Source organism: Eulemur rufifrons, chromosome 30 (genome assembly GCF_041146395.1).
Source record: "Eulemur rufifrons isolate Redbay chromosome 30, OSU_ERuf_1, whole genome shotgun sequence".
Taxonomy (NCBI): domain Eukaryota; kingdom Metazoa; phylum Chordata; class Mammalia; order Primates; family Lemuridae; genus Eulemur; species Eulemur rufifrons.
In genome coordinates this window covers 12,559,274-12,578,170 of record NC_091012.1, presented here as the reverse complement: position 1 = coordinate 12,578,170, position 18,897 = coordinate 12,559,274, and positions in this window count along the sequence as shown.

The following is an 18,897-nucleotide window of genomic DNA, read 5'->3' as shown; positions in this document are numbered from 1 at the left end:
AAGGGATTGTTGACCTGCTCCCATAGGCAGTTTCTCTCTCCGAAGCTGAGTATGGTATAATTCACTGAAAAAAGCAGAAGAGGATCCCTAGGCTCCATTATACTTGGGGAGACAGATGCTCACAGTAGACATCATTAGCAGGTCATGCCCATAGTATGATAGATATAATGTTCTCTTGGCCTCCTCTATGTATGGATGCGTCTTCCCATATTCTGACTAGAATGACACAGCCCAGGACAAAATTCTACATCCCTTCATGATACACACTGTCAACAATTTAGGTATAGGATAACTGCACCTGACCCAATAAAGGTCATATATGACAAATACCACAATAAATGGAAAACATCTGTAAGCTTTATCTCTGGATTATAACTAGCATGCCCACTTTCAGACTCTTATTCTACAAAGTACTATATATTCAAGCCAGAGAAATTAGAGAACAAAATGAAAGGAATCCAGATGGGAAAGGAAATACTTAAATTCTCCCTGTTTACAATTAAGATAATCTTATTTACAGAAAACCCTAAAGATGCCAGCAAAATACTGTTGGAAATAATAAATTCGGTAAACATATAGGATTCAAAATCAACATGAAAAGTTAGTAGCATTTATATATACTAACAATGAACTATCTGAAAAGGAAACAAAGAAAGCATTCTCATATACAATAACTACAAAACAATTATTGAAAATAAATTTTACCCAAAGTGTGGACAATCTGTACATTCATGTAAGAACTTTAAGAAGTTAAAATAAGTGGAAAGATATCCCTTGATCATGTATTTGCATTACTAATATTGTTAAAGTGTGTATACCACACAAAATGATCTACAGTTTCAATGCAATTCCTATCAAAATACCCATGACATCTTTCACAAAAATTTCTGAAAAATTCTAAGATCTGTAAGGTATCACAAAAGACCATGCATGACCTAAGCAACTGAAAATAAGAACCAATCTTAAGCATCACATTATATGAATTTAAAATACATTGCAAAGGTATAATAACAACATAGTATAATACAGCCACAAATACTGACACATAGGCCGATGGAGAAAGTACAGACCTCCAAAATAAATCTGTACATTTGCAGTTAACTGATTTTAGACAAAGGTGACAAGGACATATAGTGGATGAAGGACAATATCTTCCCTAATTGGTGTTGGGATAATTAAATATCCACATGAGGAACAATGAAATGAGGCCCTCATTTAACCCCATATGTAAAAAATGAACTAAAATGCATTAAAGACTTAAATGTAAGATCAGAAACATTGAAACTACTATGAGAAAACACAAGAAAGCCCCATCACATCCGTCTGAACAATGAGTTTTTGACTTAACATAAAAAACTCAGGCAATGCAAAAACAAACAACAAACAAACAAAAAATCAAATATGATTATTTCAAATAAAAAGCTTCTGTACATCTCCAGACATAATGGAATGATGAAAGAACAAACAGATGGGAAAAAAAGCCATTTAAAGTTATAAATCTGGTGGTTGAATGGGCAAAATATACAAGGAACTGAAACAAGTATACAACAAAAAACAAATAACTATATAAAAGGGGCAATATTTCACAAAACGCTACTGTAACTAAAAAACAAATTCAGTAAATTCATCTCCAGTTAAAAAAATCATTACCTCCCCTCCACCATCACAGGAATCCAAAATGGGAGGTATTAATTTGCCAGACTTCAGACTATACTACAAGGCTGTGGTTATTAAAACTGCTTGGTATTGGCACAAGTGCAGGGACACAGACCAGTGGAACAGAACAGAAAATCCAAATATAAAACCATCCTCATATAGCCATCTAATCTTTGACAAAGCAGAAAAAACGTACTCTGGGGAAAAGAATCCTTATTCAATAAATGGTGCTGGGAAAATTGGATAGCCACATGTAGAAGACTGAAACGGGACCCACAGCTTTCACCTCTCACAAAAATCAAATCACGGTGGATAACAGACTTAAACATTAAGGGGCGAAACTATTAGAATTCTAGAAGAAAATGCAGGAAAGACTCTTACAGACATTGGCCTAGGCAAAGAATTTATGAAGAAGACCCCTAAGGCAATCACAGCAACAACAAAAATAATTCAATGGGACCTGATTAAATTAAAAAACTTCTGCGCAGCCAAAGAAACAGTCAGGAGAATAAACAGACAACCTACAGGATGGGAAAAAGTTTTTGCATACTACACATCAGATAAAGGACTGATAACAAGAATCTATTTAGAAGTCAGGAAAATCAGTAAGAAAAAATCAAACAACCCTATCAAAAAGTGGGCAAAGGACATGAATAGAAATTTTTCAAAAGAAGAGAAAAAAATGGCTAACAAACATATGAAAAAATGTTCAACATCTCTAATCATCAGGGAAATGCAAATCAAAACCACAATGAGAAGCCGGGCGCGGTGGCTCACGCCTGTAATCCTAGCACTCTGGGAGGCCGAGGCGGGTGGATTGCTCAAGGTCAGGAGTTCAAGACCAGCCTGAGCGAGACCCCGTCTCTACTAAAAATAGAACGACATTATATGGACAACTAAAAATCTATATAGAAAAAATTACCCGGGCATAGTGGCGCATGCCTGTAGTCCCAGCTACTCGGGAGGCTGAGGCAGTAGGATCGCTTAAGCCGAGGAGTCTGAGGTTGCTGTGAGCTAAGCTGACGCCATGGCACTCACTCTAGCCTGGGCAACAAAGTGAGACTCTGTCTCAACAACAACAACAAAAAAACCACAATGAGATATCACTTAACTCCAGTGAGAATGGCCTTTATCAAAAAGTCCCAAAACAATACATGTTGGCGTGGATTCGGAGAGACAGGAACACTCATACACTGCTGGTGGGACTGCAAACTAGTGCAACCCCTATGGAAAGCATTATGGAGATACCTTAAACAGATTCAAGTAGACCTACCATTCAATCCAGCAATCCCATTATTGGGCATCTACCCAGAAGAACAAAAGTCATTCTATAAAAAAGACACCTGCACCCGAATGTTTATAGCAGCACAATTCACAATTGCAAAGATGTGGAAACAACCCAAATGCCCATCAATTCATTAGTGGATTAGTAAAATGTGGTATATGTATTCCATAGAATATTACTCAGCTATAAGAAATAATGGTGATATAGAATCACTTTTGTTCTCCTGGAGAGAGTTGGAACCCATTCTATTAAGTGAAGTATCTCAAGAATGGAAAAATAAGCACCACATTTACTCACCAGCAAGTTGGTTTCCCTGATCATCACCTAAGTTCACATTTGGGAATAACAGCAATTGGGTATTGGACTGAGGTGGGGGGTGGGGGAAGGGATGGATGTATACCTACATGATGAGTGCATTGCGCACTGTCTGGGGAATGGACACGCTTGAATGTTCTGAATCAGGGGATGGGGGTGGGGGGAGGGGATGAGGGTATAGCTATATGATGAGTGTGATGCACACTGTCTAGGGAATGGACACGCTTGAAGCTCTGACTCAGGGGGATGGGCGGGACATGGGCAGTATATATAACCTGAACTTATGTACCCCCATGATAAGTTGAAATAAAAATAAATAAATTAATAAAAATAATAAAAAAATAAAAGCAATGCCAAATTTTTTGTCTTCATTCTTAGATTTAAACTTAGTCCTGAGTTTAAATGAATTTTTGATAAACATTTTTCAGAAAGTTACTCAAACTCTTGATATAACATTTCTTCTTTAGTTAAATGGAGTTGATGGTACCTTTATGATATGAGTACTTTGAGGATTAAATGATATATTTGTGTTTAATAAATAGTAGTATTCTTTTGTCTTACCTTAACTTCATCTTCAGGAGCAATATTTGAGAGAAATAACTTTAAAACCTTGGCAGCAATTATGAGTTGCACATGCAAATACTCAATTAATACAGACCAGCCCCATGGAGACATGTTTCAATTTAAAGTAGTTTGACTTAAATTAGTGTGAAATTACAGAGCTTCTAAATTAGAAATTTTAAAAAGCAAACCCTTCACTCATCTCTTATATCAAAATTAATCCTTTTAAAAGTTTCTCAGGTCACGTTTAATCAGCTGCCATCTGGGATACTTATAACGAAAGCAAGGTGTGATTCATATGTTCACGAAATTGCACTATTAGGGTATCCTAGCTCCAGGGTTGATATTTCTAGTTGTGACTTTTTTTCTCTGTGTTCCTAGGGTACATTGTGTATAACCCTAATCATGGTACTTAGATTGTGATGTAATTATTTGTTTACACCCCTCATTCCATTTCTCATTCATAAACTTCTTTGGTTGAGGAAAAAAAAATCATTATCATTTTTATATGCCAACAGTAAGTATTCTGAAAAGGAAATCAAAATAGTAATCCTATTTACTATAGCTACAAATAAAATAAAATACCTAGAAATAAACTTAACCAAGAAAAGAAAGATCTCTACAATGAAAAATACAAAAAAATTGAAAAATTGAAAATGACACAGAAAATGGAAAGATATACATGCTAATGGATTGAAAAATCAATACTGTTGAAAAGTAAATTCTATCCAAAGCAATCTTAGAATCAATGCAATTTCTGTCAAAATAAAAATAACATTCTTCACTGAAACAGAAAAAATCCTAAAATTTATATGGAACACAAAGAGACCCAGGATATCCAAAGCCTTCCTGAGCAAAAAGGACAAAATTGGAGGAACCGCAATACATTACCTGACTTCAAATTACACTACAGAGCTGGAGGAAACAAAACAGCATGGTGCTGGCATAAAAACAAACACATTAACCAACCGAGCAGAATGGAGAGCCCAGAAAGAAATCCACGCATCTACAGTGAACTTATCTTCAACAAAGTTGCCAAGAACATAGAACAGGGAAAGGACGGTCTCTTCAATAAAGACTGCTGGGAAAACTGGATGTCCATATGAAAAAGAATGAAAGTAGACCATCATCACTCACCCAATAAAAAAAAATCATATCAAAATGGATTAAAAACTTAAATCTAAGACCTCATACCATGGGATTTCTAAGAAAACATGGGGAAATGCTTCAGGACATTGGTATTGGCTGGGGCTTCTTCAGTAATACACCCAAAGCACAGAAAACCAAGGCAACACTGGACAAATGGGATCATGTCAAGATAAAAAGCTTCTACACAGCAAAGAAGACAATCAACAGATTGAAGAGACAACCCATAGAATGAGAGTAAATGTTTACAAACTGCCCATCTGATGAGAGATTGATAACTAGACTATGTAAGGAGCTCCAAAACTCAGTAGGATCAATCAAATAATGAAAATAATGCTCAACATCTCTAATTATCAGAGAAATGGAAATCAAATCTACATTGATATCACTTATCTCCAGTGAGAATGGACTTTATCAAAATGTCCCAAAACAATAAATGTTGGCATTGATGTGGAGAGCTAGGAACACTCATACACTGCTGGTGGGAATGAAAACTAGTACAACCTCTGTGGAAAGCAATATGGAGATACCTCAAAGAGCTACAGGTAGAACTACCATTTGCTCCAGCAATCCCATTACTGGGCATCTACCCAAAAGAACAAAATACATTCTATAAAAAAGACATCTGCATTTGAGTGTTTATAGCAGCACAATTCACAATTGCAAAGATGTGGAAACAACCTATGTGCCCCTAAATATATGTGTGGATTAATAAACTGTGGTATATGTATACCATGGAGTTCTCAGCCTCAAAAAACAATGGTGATATAGTACTCTTGTATTGTCCTGGATAGAGCTGGAACCCATTCTATTATGTGAAGGATTTCAAGAATGGAAAAAGAAGCACCCCATGTACTCACCATGAAATTGGATTTTACTGATCAACACTTCAATGCACATATAGGAATAACATTCATTGGGTGCTGGGCAGATGGGAGGGGGAGTAGGGGATGAGTATGTACACACCTAATGGGTGCGGTGCATACTCTCTGGGGGATGGCCACACTTGAAGCACTGACTCTCCTTGGACAAAGGCAATATATGTAACCTAGATATTTGTATCCCCATAATATGCTGAAATAAACAAAATTAAAAAATCAAATATATGGTCTGTTTGAACACACTGGATGAACTCTTGACTCTGAGAGGAGAGAGAATTCAAGAATAGGGTCCTTTTGGGGGGTGGATATTTTACCAGAATTTGTCCTGTTGCTTTTGGGGCTATGTGGGGGAGATATAAGAAAGCTGGTGTTGGTGGCACTGAAGGTTTGGGTATATGCAGTTACTCCCATACCAGCAAGTCTGGCCTAATTTTTCTGAACACTGCTCATCACACATAGGTGAACTGTCTTGGTACTTTATATAGTTAGCAACCACAAAGCACCTCTCCACTTCATACATTTCAGTGCTTTTTATTTTCCATAGAAAAATACATGAATGATGCCCACCAAATATAGAAAGACTTCTAATAGCCCTTGTGTAGCAACAGTTAACCACACTCTTCCACAAAAATACTAGGAATAAAATCAGAGCATCTAGTGCTTTGAGAGCTGAATTACATCAATAGTTGCTTGTTAAAAGCTGCAAAAAATCATGATATTACTTTTGTTAACCCACTCTGACCAAAAAGTATACTTTAGAGGCTTTATTACAACTCTCAAAATATATATGTCCTTTTTTAGGGGCTCAATACCCTTCAGGGTAGCGACAGAGAAGGTGAAATATCTGGGAGTGTGCCTGGCTAGGGAGGTGAAGGACCTCTGTAGGGAGGGCTATGAAGCACCGGGGAAGGAAGTGGCAGAGCTTGCAAATGGATGGGGGGCTATGCCGTCCTCGTGGATTGGAGGAATCAACATTGTTGGAATGTCTGTGCTACCCAGGGTGATTTAACGGATTCAGTGCCGTCCCTATTAAACTGCCGGCATCGTTCTTCAGAGACGTAGAGATAATAATTGTGCGCTTTGTGTGGAATCAGAGAAGACCCCGTATAGCAAAAGCAATTTTACGCAATAAAAACAAAATGGGAGGTATTAATTTGCCAGACTTCAAACTATACTACAAGGCTATGGTTATTAAAACAGCATGGTACTGGCACAAGCGCAGGGACATAGACCAGTGGAACACAAGAGAAAATCCAAATATAAAACCATCCTTATATAGACACCTAATTTTTGACAAAGCAGGAAAGAACATACTCTGGGGACAAGAAGCCCTATTCAATAAATGGTACTGGGAGAATTGTTTAGCCACATGTAGAAAACTGAAACAGGACCCACAGCTTTCACCTCTCACAAAAATCAAATCATGGTGGATAGCAGACTTAAACCTTAGTGTGAAACGATTAGAATTCTAGAAGAAAATGTAGGAAAGACTCTTAGAGACATTGGTCTAGGGAAAGAATTTATGAAGAAGACCCCTACTTGATGAGTGCAATGCGCACTGCCTGGGGAATGGACACGCTTGAAGTTCTGACTGCAGGGGATGGGGTGGGGGGAAGGGAGGGGTGCACACCTACATGATAAGTGCGATGTGCTCTGTCTAGGGAATGGACACAATTGAAGCTCAGACTCGGGGGGATGGGGAGGCATGGGCAATGTATATAGCCTGATCTTTTGTACCCCCATAATGAGCTGAAAAACAAACAAACAAAAAAAATAAAATAAATAAATAAATAAAATTTAAAAAAAAGAATCTATTTAGAACTCAGGAAAATCAGCAAGAAAAAAATCAAACAACCCTGTCAAAAAGTGGGCAAATGACATGAATAGAAACTTCTCAAAAGAAGATGTAAGAATGGCTAACAAAGATATGAAAGAATGCTCAACATCCCTAATCATCAGGGAAATGCAAATCAAAACCACAATGAGATATCACTTAACCCCAGTGAGAATGGCCTTTATCAAAAAATCCCAAAACAACACATGTTGGCGTGGATGTGGAGAGACAAGAACACTCATACACTGCTGGTTGGACTGCAAACTAGTGCAACCCTTGTGGAAAGCATTATGGAGATATCTTAAACAGATTCAAGTAGACCTACCATTTGATCCATCAATCCCATTATTGGGCATATACCCAAAGGAAAAAATGTCATTCTGTAACAAAGGCACATGTACCCGAATGTTTATAGCAGCACAATTCACAATAGCAAAGATGTGGAAACAACCCAAATGCCCATCAATACATGATTGGATTAGTAAGCTGTGGTATATGTATACCATGGAGTATTACTCAGCTATAAGAAATAATGAAGATACGACATCTCTATGGTTCTCCTGGAGAGAGTTGGAACCCATTCTATTAAGTGAAGTATCCCAAGAATGGAAAAACAAGCATCACATGTACTCACCAGAAAATTGGTTTCCCTGATCATCACCTAAATACACATCTGGGAACGATACCAACCGGATATCAGACTGAGGTGGGGGGTGGGGGGAGGGGATGGGTGTATGCCTACATAATGAGTGCATTGCGTACCGTTTGGGGAATGGTCACGCTTGAAGGTGCTGACTCAGGAAGGGGGGGTGGGAAGGGGAGGGATATATACCTACATGATGGGTGCAACGCACACTGTCTGGGGAACGGACACGCCTGGAGCTTTGACTTGGGGGGAAAGGTGGTACATGGGCAACGTATGTAACCTGAAATTCTGTATCCCCCATAATAAGATGAAATAAAAAAAAAAATTAGAACAAAGAGAGCCTTAGTCTGAGCAAATCAATGCAAGTCATCCAGACATATGGGTTTTCTCTCTTAGTGTAGTTTAAAATTGGTAAATAGAAGGAGGGTTTATGGGGAAGTATTATGATCTACTTACAGTGTATTCTTATTTATGATAGTTTGGGTGTGATTACTTTTTAAAGAAAATAATTGATTTCAATATCCCTATTATTTATCCAATTAATATTTTCTGCAAATTATTTATGCAAGTAATCTTTAAACAAGCATCACTTGTTTTCTAAGGCATTGAGGATTCAGTAGTGAAGAAATTTGTCAAAGCTATCATGGAACTTGCATTGGAGTGGGATAAGCAGACATTAAATGAACAAATAAATTTACAGTAATTTCAGATTATAATGCACATGATGAAAGAAATAAAACAGGTAGTGTGAGAGAGACTGTCATGATAGAAGGTGACAGATAACATTAAATAGGGTGTCCAGAGAAAGCCTTTCTCAAGGGTGTATTTGAGCAGAGACTTGGATGACAAGAAGGAGCTCAATATACAGAGTTCTAGGACTTAGCCTTGCCCTTTAACTTTCCTCAGCCTTTTCTACCTTTCAGGAATAGCAAGTTATAGTTAATTGTGTTAAAAAAAAAAAAAGGAAAAAAAAAAACCTAGGAAAATTTTTTATAGTCTTAAGAATATTGTCCTGACCAGTTTTGAATAAAAATGAGGGAGAAGAGATTGTGATAACAACCACCAGCTACGATATCCACCAGACAGAAACAAGAAGTATTGTTAAAATCCTGCATGATCACAAAATTCTCATTCTCAATGATAGCCTTTCCTACACTCACCTTGCTGAAAGGTACCACATCTCTGAAACAGGTCAGAGCTAAACATTAGCAGCTGATGTTGGGATACTGACTAGGAACATCAAAATAGTTGGTGAAGATTACCCAGGTTGGTCCGAGGACTCTTTTGGTGCACGCATCCTGGTTGGCTCTTTCACTGAAAATATGATAACATTTAAAGAAGGTGCAAGAATAAGTAATGTGGAGTTTTATCACAGTGGTCAAGAAGGCTTCAGGGATAGCACAGATCCAAGATACGCTGTAACGTTTATTAACCTAGGGCAGATTCAAGAACATGGAGCATCTTATATTCGAGGCTGTGCCTTTCACTATAGCTTCTCCCCCGCAATTGGTGTGTTTGGGACAAATGGATTGGACATAGATGACAACATCATTTACTTTACAGTGGGGGAAGGCATGAGAATATGGGGGGATGCAAACCGGGTCTGAGGAAATTCAGTTGCACTTTCAGTTTGGCCAGGAACCTATCAGAACAGAAAAGATTTAAGTTCAACTCTCTGGCATGCAGCAATAGAGGTTGTGAGAACAAATTTATAATTATGCAAAATTATAATTTATAATCATACTTTCTGTAGAAATTGCAAATGTCAAAATATTATTGAAAGCGGGGTCTTCTCTGGTTCCATGCAAAGTGTAGGATTGTTTTTTCTATATGTGTGAAGAGTGATGTTGGTGGTTTGCTGGGGATTGCATTGGGTCTGTGGGTCACTTTGGGTAGTGTAGACATTTTAGCAGGGTTGATTCTTCCGATCCACGAGCGTGGTATGGTTTTCCACCTATTTGCATGCTCCGTGGTTTCCTTCCTCAGTGTTTCGTAGTTCTTCCTGTGGAGGTCCTTTGCCTCCTTGGTTGGGTATATTCCTGGGTATTTTGTTTTCTTTGTTGCTATTTTGAAGGGTATTGAGTTCTCGATTTGGTTCTCTGTTTGGCTGTTGTTGGCATATATGAATGCTATTTCTTCCTTGGATAGATATTGCTGAAATTTTAAAAAAAGAGCTAAATAAAGGAGTGAATGAACTTTTAAAAAGATATGAGCTCCAGTAATAATTGTTTTTTTTTTTTGTGTGTGTGTGTGTGTGTTGCCATCTAATAGTTCTTTTATTTCCTTTTTTCTCTAACATTATTTATTTCAAGTTCTGGTTCAGGGTCTCTACTGCTAATCGACTGAGTGCTTTGCACATGTTACTACCTAACTCTGGATTCAGTCTCCACCCTCATATGAAAAATTAGAATGATAGACAAATCTCTAAATCCCTTTCCCATCTAAAATTGTTACGATTCTATGTGCAAGCTTATTTACACTTCTCCCATATTGCTAATTGGAACCTTCTTGTTTCCATGAAGTTTCTTCAATTACTATGGCTGTTTGTTTAGATGTAAAGTGCAATTACAAGCAAGAAAATAGAAAGTACAGAGGAAAGACTTGGAGAGAAACTAATCAGCTTCCTTTTGTTTTTATTTACCTATACCATAGGATCAAAAAGGAATTAAATATGGTTCTCTTTGAAAGATGGGATAAGGATTGAGTTTTTGTGTAACTATTATTATTTTAAGATAAAATATGAAAGCTGAAGTTTAATATATATTGATGAGGTAAAAATTTTCTCTTGTCATATATTTATAGATATTAAAGTGTAATCAAATGTCAATTCCAAATCTTTAAAGTTATGTATAGCCTTTGAAAGAAAAAGGTACTTAATTTACATTTATGATTTCCATTTGACTGTTTTTATCATAATCTTTTAAAATAAAGGTGTTTAATATGAAAAAATATGTCCTTTTTTACAGTTACATACAAATAAATTATGAAACTATTTTAGCTGAATTATTCTCTATAATCAACAACCAGATTTAGAGTAATGTGAAAAATTGTTAGTGTCTTAGTGCATTATACTTTGAATACTCTGATATTGACTTAGACTTGATTTTTGATTAATGTTTTTCAAATTTACTATATATGTAAGTTACTATGTATCAAAACTTTATTGTTTTCTAAGTTATATGTTTTGCAGAAATATTTCTCCACATTTATTATAGTTTTGCAGGGTTTCTATATAATAAAAATTTTCTGATGTTGAATAATCTTTGAGGAAATATTGAAAGATTCCTTTTCAGTGTATATTCTCCCATGTCCAATGAGACCTGTGATATAAGTAAAAGTATTTTTACAACTCTACTTCTGTATTTCTTTTAATATAATTGTTCTCATGCATTTTAATGCTTATACTTTGAGAAATCAGTTTCCATAATCATTACATTTACCCATTTTTATCTAGTATGACTTCTTTGATATTGTTTAAGAGGTGACCAGTTATAAATGAGTTTGCCACATTTTTCACATTTTTAGGATTTTTGTCTGGTATGAATTCTTTTATGTAGAGTAAGGTGTATGTACCAGGTAAAGGCTTTACTACAGTCTTCTCCATTGTATAGTTTCTCTCCAGTACGAATTCTCCTATGTCTATTAAGGTTTGAGCACCAGTTAAAAGCTTAGCCACATTCTTCATATTTGTAGGGTTTCTCCCCAGCATGGATTCTCTTATGTCTAGTATGGACTGAGCACTGGCAAAAGGCTTTGCCACATTCTTCACATTTGTATGGTTTCTTTCCAGTATGAATTCCTTTATGTTGAGCAAGGTGTGAGAACTGGGTAAAGTCTGGCCCACATTCTTCACATTTGTAGGGTTTCTCTAAAGTATGAATTCTCTTATGTATATAAAGGTTTGAACTGTGGTTAAAGTTTTGCCACATTCGTTACATTTGAAATTTATCTCTACAATATGTCTTACCTTATGTCTATTTAGATTTTAAGATTTAAAAAAGACTGTCATATATTTGTTACATTGAAATATTTGCCTATGGGTAGTTGACAAACATTGGGTAAGTCCATCATAACATGCTTTTTGCCTCCTACACTCACCCACACTTTCCCTGTCTTTCCTTAAGTATAATGGTTGAAGGCCACATCTTCCATATATTCTCATTATTAGTTTTTGTGATGAATCTTTTATGGCCTGCTCTGGGAAAAGGTCTTGGGTGTAATGGGAAGGCAGTTTTGAAAGAAATGAAAATAACAAATTATCTCACTGACTAGACTGAGGTGAATATACTTCACAAATTGAATATATAAAATTATACCAACCAGTCTAGCAAGAAGGTACAGTAGAATACGACAGGTCTTAATTTCATTATAGATGTATAAACTTAAAAATATACTTATAGAAAAGACTTTCTGAGAACTGATAATTGGTTAATAGTTTATAGCACCCCAGATAAGCACACCGCCAAGAACCTCATAGAAGTGCAATGAAACTTTGTTACATTTCCCCACCAAAGCTCTTACTCCTCCCTGATATAGCATAATGTCTGTTTCAAAATCTCATCTCCTGGATTCTCTTTCAAAAGGGAATCAATCTATTGGCAAATATGTCCAAACATCTTCTTCTTGGGGTCTTTGCAAAGACTGGTTTCTATCTTCTATGACAAATACATAACTTCCTGGGAAAGATACGTGCATGTCAAAAATAAAATCCTGTAGTATTATAATGATGGTACATAAAACAATTTAATTATATATGAAATTTAAAAGAAAAAATCATAAAATAATCATTTCCATCTGTTAATAGATATACAATATAAAATATATAACTATTGACATTAGTGACATAAAGTTATGGGCAGATGTAAAGAGAAAGAATTTTGGTATTCAACTGAAGTTAAGTTGTTACCAGTTTAACATATGCTGTATCTTCAAAACTTATAGGCTATTCTCAGATTAAACATAAAGAAAATATTTATACAGATACATGAAAGAAAGTGAAAAAATAACCAAAGCATATCATTAAAAAGCAATGGGACACAAAGCAGGACAAAAGGAGAGGGAAAGAAAGACAAAATAGTCATAATAGTTAAATAAAACAATTAATCCTAGGGAAATAGTAAGTCCTTCCCTTTGTGAACATTATGTAAATATTTATGCACTAGCATTCCCAGCCAAGACAAAATTGAATACAGGGATTAAAAACTATATTCTGTCTACAAGAGATGTATCTTTATATCTACTGAAAACAATAGACTACAGTTGGCAAGATACTAAAAGACATACCAAGAAAATGTTAACCATATGAGGAAAATAGAGGTCAAAATTATCTTAGGCACATTACATTTTAAGTGAGAATGTTATATTTTATAAAATATAATTCAAGTCAAAATTGTCACAAGAGACAATGAAGGACATTAAATAATAAAAGAGTCATTCACTGGGAACCTATGAAAATAATACATATATATTATATATAGTTTTTCTAATATCAAGTTTCCCAAATATGTAATGAAACCATTGACAGAATTTAAGAAATAGACAGCCATATACTAATAGTAGGATAGTTCCATATTTCTCTTTCAATTATAATAAAGCCAGTCAAATTATTAATAAGAAAAAAGAGAATATGAAAATAGTATAAAGCAATTAGACTTGACAGATGTATAGAGAACACTCCACAGAGCAACAGTAGAATATACAATCTTTTTTATATTTCAGCATATTATGGCAGTACAAAAGTTTAGGTTACATATATTGCCCTTGCCCCCCGCCCCCAAATCAGAGCTTCAACAGTGTCCATCCCCTAGACAGTGCGCATCGCACTCATTATGTATGTATACACCCATCCCCTCCTCCCCCACATTTGCCCAACACCCACTTAATGTTATTCCTACATGTGCCCTTAGGTGATGATCAGTGAAACCAATCTGATGGTGAGTACATGTGGTGCTTATTTTTCCATTCTTGGGATAGTTCACATAGTAGATTGGATATAGGCTCTATCCAGGAAAATACAAGACGTGCTATACACCATTGTTTCTTATACCTGAGTAGTACTCCATGGTATACATATATGACATTTTATTAATCCTCTCATGGGTGGATGGGCACTTGGGTTGTTTCCACATCTTTGCAATTGTGAATTGTGCTGCTATAAACATTCAAATGCAAGTATCTTTGTTATAGAATGTCTTTTGTTCTTTTGGGTAGATGCCCAGTAATGGGATTGCTGGATGAAATGGTAGATCTTCTTTTATCTTTTTAAGTTATCTCCATAGTGTTTTCCACAGAGGTTTCACTAGTTAGCAGTCCCACCAGCAGTGTATGAGTGTTCCTATCTCTCTGCATCCACACCAACATTTACCTTTTTGGGACTTTTTGATAAAGGACATTCTCACTGGAGATAAGTGACATCTCAGTGTGGTTTTGATTTGCATTTCCCTGATGATTTGAGATGTTGAGCATTTTTTCATATGCTTGTTGGCCATTGTTCTGTCTTCATTTGAAAAGATTCTGTTCATGTCCTTTGCCCACATTTTGATAGGGTTGTTTGATGTTTTTCTTGCTCATTTTCCTGAGTTCTAAATAGATTCTAGTTATCAGCCCTTTATCCAATGTGTAGGATGCAAAAATTTTCTCCCATTCTGCAGGTTGTCTGTTTGCTCTCATGAGAGTTCCTCAGGCTGTGCAGAAGCTTTTTAATTTGACTAGGTGTGATTTATTTTCATTGGTGGTGTAATTCCTTTTGGGGTCTTCTTCATAAATTCTTTGCCTACGCCAATGACTATAAGAATTTTTACAATATTTTCTTCTAGAATTCTAATAGTTTCACACCTTAGGTTTAAGTCTGTTACTCACCATCAGTTGATTTTTGTGAGAGGTGAAAGGTGTGGGTCCTATTTCAGTCTTCTACATGTGGCTATCCAGTTTTCACAGCACCATTTATTGAATAACGATTCTTTTCCCCAGTGTATGTTTTTGTCTGCTTTGTCAAAGTTTAGACGGCTATATGAGGATGGTTTTATATCTGGATTGTCAGTTCTGTTCCCCTGGTCTATGTCCCTGTTCTTGTGCCAACACCAAGCTGATTTAATAACCACAGTCTTGTAGTATAGTTTGAATTCTGGAAAATTAATACCTCCCATTTTGTTCTTATTGCCTAAAATTGCTTTTGCTAAATGGGGTCTTCTCTGGTTCCATAAGGAGTGTAAAATTATTTTTTATATATATGTGAAAAATGATGTTGGCAACTTAATAGGGATTCCATTCAATCTGTAGATTCCTTTGGGTAGTATAGACATTTAAAAAATGTTGATTGTTCTGATCCATGAGCATAGTATGGTTTTCCACCTGTTTACGTGCTCTGCTATGTCTTTCCTCAGTGTTTCATAGTTCTCCCTGTAGAAGTCTTCTACCTCCTTAGTTAAATATATTCCTAGGTACTTTATTTTCTTTGTTGCTATTGTGAAGGTTATTGAGTCTTTGATTTGTTTCTCAGTTTGACTGTTATTGGCATATATGAGTGCCTCTGATTTGTGTGTATAGATTTTGTATCCTGAGACTTTACTGAATTCATTTATCAATTCCAGGAGTCTTTTTGTTGAGTCCTTGGAGTTTTCTAGATATAATATCATATCCTCACCAAAAAGTGAGAGTTTGTTCTCTTCTGTCCCCATTTGGACACCCTTGGTTCTGTTCTCTGTCCTGATTGCTCTGACAAGGACTTCCAGCACTATGGTGGATAGCACTGGGGACTGTGGGCAACCTTGTCTGGTTCCAGTTCTAAGTAGGAATGCTTTCAATTTTTCCCTATTCAATATAATGCCAGCTGTGTGTTTGTCATATATGGTTTGCATCATTTTTAGGTAGGCCCCATCTATGCCTATTTTGTTAAGCGTTCCTATCATAAAAGGGTGTTGAATTTTACCCAGTGCTTTTTCTGCATCTATTGAGAGGATAATATGGTCTCTGTTTTTGCTTCTATGTATGTGGTGAATTACATTTCTGCATCTACCCAAAAGAACAACAGGCATGCCATAAAAAAGACATCTGCACTCGAATGTTTATAGCAGCACAATTCACAATTGCAAAGTTGTGGGAACATCTCAAGTGACCATCAATACATTAGTGGATTAATAAAATGTTGTATATGTATACCATGGAGTACTACTCGGCCACAAAAATCAATGGCTATATAGCACCTCTTGTATTTTCCTGGAAAGGGCTGGAACCCATTCTACTAAGTGAAGTATCCCAAGAATGGAAAAATAAGCACCACATGTCCTCACCATCAAATTGGTTTCACTGATCATCACCTAAGAGCACATTTGGGAATAACACTAATTGGGTGTCAGGCAGATGTGGGGGGAAGGGAGGGGATCGGTGTATACCTACATAATGAGTGCAATGGGCACCATCTAGGGGATGGACATGCTTGAGGCTCTGATTCTGGGTGAGGGGACAAGGGCAATATATGTAACCTAAACTTTTGTACCCCCATAATATGCTGAAATAAAAAAAAATTAAAAATTAAAAATAAGAATTTATGTAATCTAAACTTTAAAAAAAAGTACAAAGGTGTTCCATATTGCCTATATCAGCAGAATCCAGCTCAAAATTATTCTCACTATATGAGTCTGGTAGAGACTGGTTTATGTACATTAAACCATTGCAAATTTCTCCACATAACCTCAAACTGATCCAAATAATTTAAAATAAATCCAAACTGTCTTTTTAGACAATTAATATCTGACCTTAAAGTTGACACAATTATTCACTTTTTACCGATGAAGAAAGGTTCAGAGAGGCAATATAGAATAGATGAAAGAAAAGAGATTACTGAAAGTTTTGGCATCAAAATTCATAGCTCAATCAACTATGATGAACATTACTTAACCTCTCTAAACCTCACCTTTAACGTGGTTAAAATAACAGTATCTAATTAAATTATTATGAAGACTTCGGTATTATATAGAGAGCATTAATCCAATACCTAAGCATTCAATACCGGAAGCACTCAATAGATATTTGCTAATAGTATTATTATTCATTCCATTATTCAGTACAGGACAAGCTATACCATGGTAACATATAACTATCAAATATCCATGGCTTTATACAAGAAAGCTTTGTGTCTTGATTATATTTCAGGCCCACATAAGTCAGAGATATTTTCTTGGCATCTCTCTTTCAGTGCAAACTTGGGGGTTTTTGCTGGTTCCTTCTTCTGATTCTGCCCTCTCAGAGCTTTTCGGCTTCCAACCACACAGATGGAAGAACTGTATGGAGAATTCATACCGTCCCTTCACTGCCTTGCATTCCCTTTGGAAAGAACTTCATCACACCGTCCCAAAATAAATCAGAAGAGGCCTGGGAAGTGCCCAGGAAGAGGAACATATGGGATGGTCACTGTCTCTGTCCCCTCCACACTGAGGTGCACGCTGAGGGAAGCAACAGGGATATCATTTGGGCAAAGATTGTGATCCAGCCTAATGAACACTGCCTCCTACTCAGTTCCAGAAAATTGTTTTAATGTGGAAATGGGGCCAATCATCTAATCTTTCAAGAGAAGCTAATTTTTTTTAATTTCAGCTTATTATGGGGGTACAAAAGTTCAGGTTATGTATATTGCCCATGGCCCCCCATCACCCAAGTCAGATCTTCAAGCGTGTCCATTCCCCAGACTGTGTGCATCGCACTATTATGTAGGTATACACCGATCCCCTCCCTCTCCCCCCCCACATCTGTCTGATTCCCAGTTGGTGTTATTGCAAAATGTACACTTATGTGATGATCAGGGAAACCAATTTGCTGGTGAGTGCATGTGGTGCTTATTTTTCCATTCTTTGGATACTTCACTTAATAGAATGGGTTTCAAGTCTCTCCAGGAGAACAAACGAGACTCTATATCACCATTATTTCTCATAGCTGAGTAATACTCCATGGTATACATATACCACATTTTACTAATCCACTCATGTAGTGATGAGCATTTGGGTTGTTTCCACATCTTTGCAATTGTGAATTGTGCTGCTATAAACATTTGGGTGCAGGTATCTTTGTCATAGAATGTCTTCTGTTCTTTTGGGTAGATGCCCAATAATGGGATTGCTGGATTGAATGGTAGGTCTACTTGAATCTGTTTAAGGTATCTCCATATTGCTTTCCACGGAGGTTGCACTATTTTGCAGTCCCACCAGCAGTGTATGAGTGCTTCTGTCTCTCCACATCCACACCAACATGTATTGTTTTGGGTTTTTTTGATAAAGGCCATTCTCACTGGAGTTAAGTGATATCTCACTGTGGTTTTGATTTGCATTTCCCTGATGATTAGAGATGTTGAACATTTTTTCATATGTTTGTTAGCCATTCTTATATCTTCTTTTGAAAAATTTCTATTCATGTCCTTTGCCAACTTTTTGATAGGGTTGTTAGATTTTTTTCTTATCAGTCCTTTATCTGATGTGTAGCATGCGAAAATTTTTTCCCATTCTATAGGCTGTTTACTCTCGTGACTGTTTCTTTGGCCGTGCAGAAGGTTTTTAATTTAATCAGGTCCCATTAAATATTGACA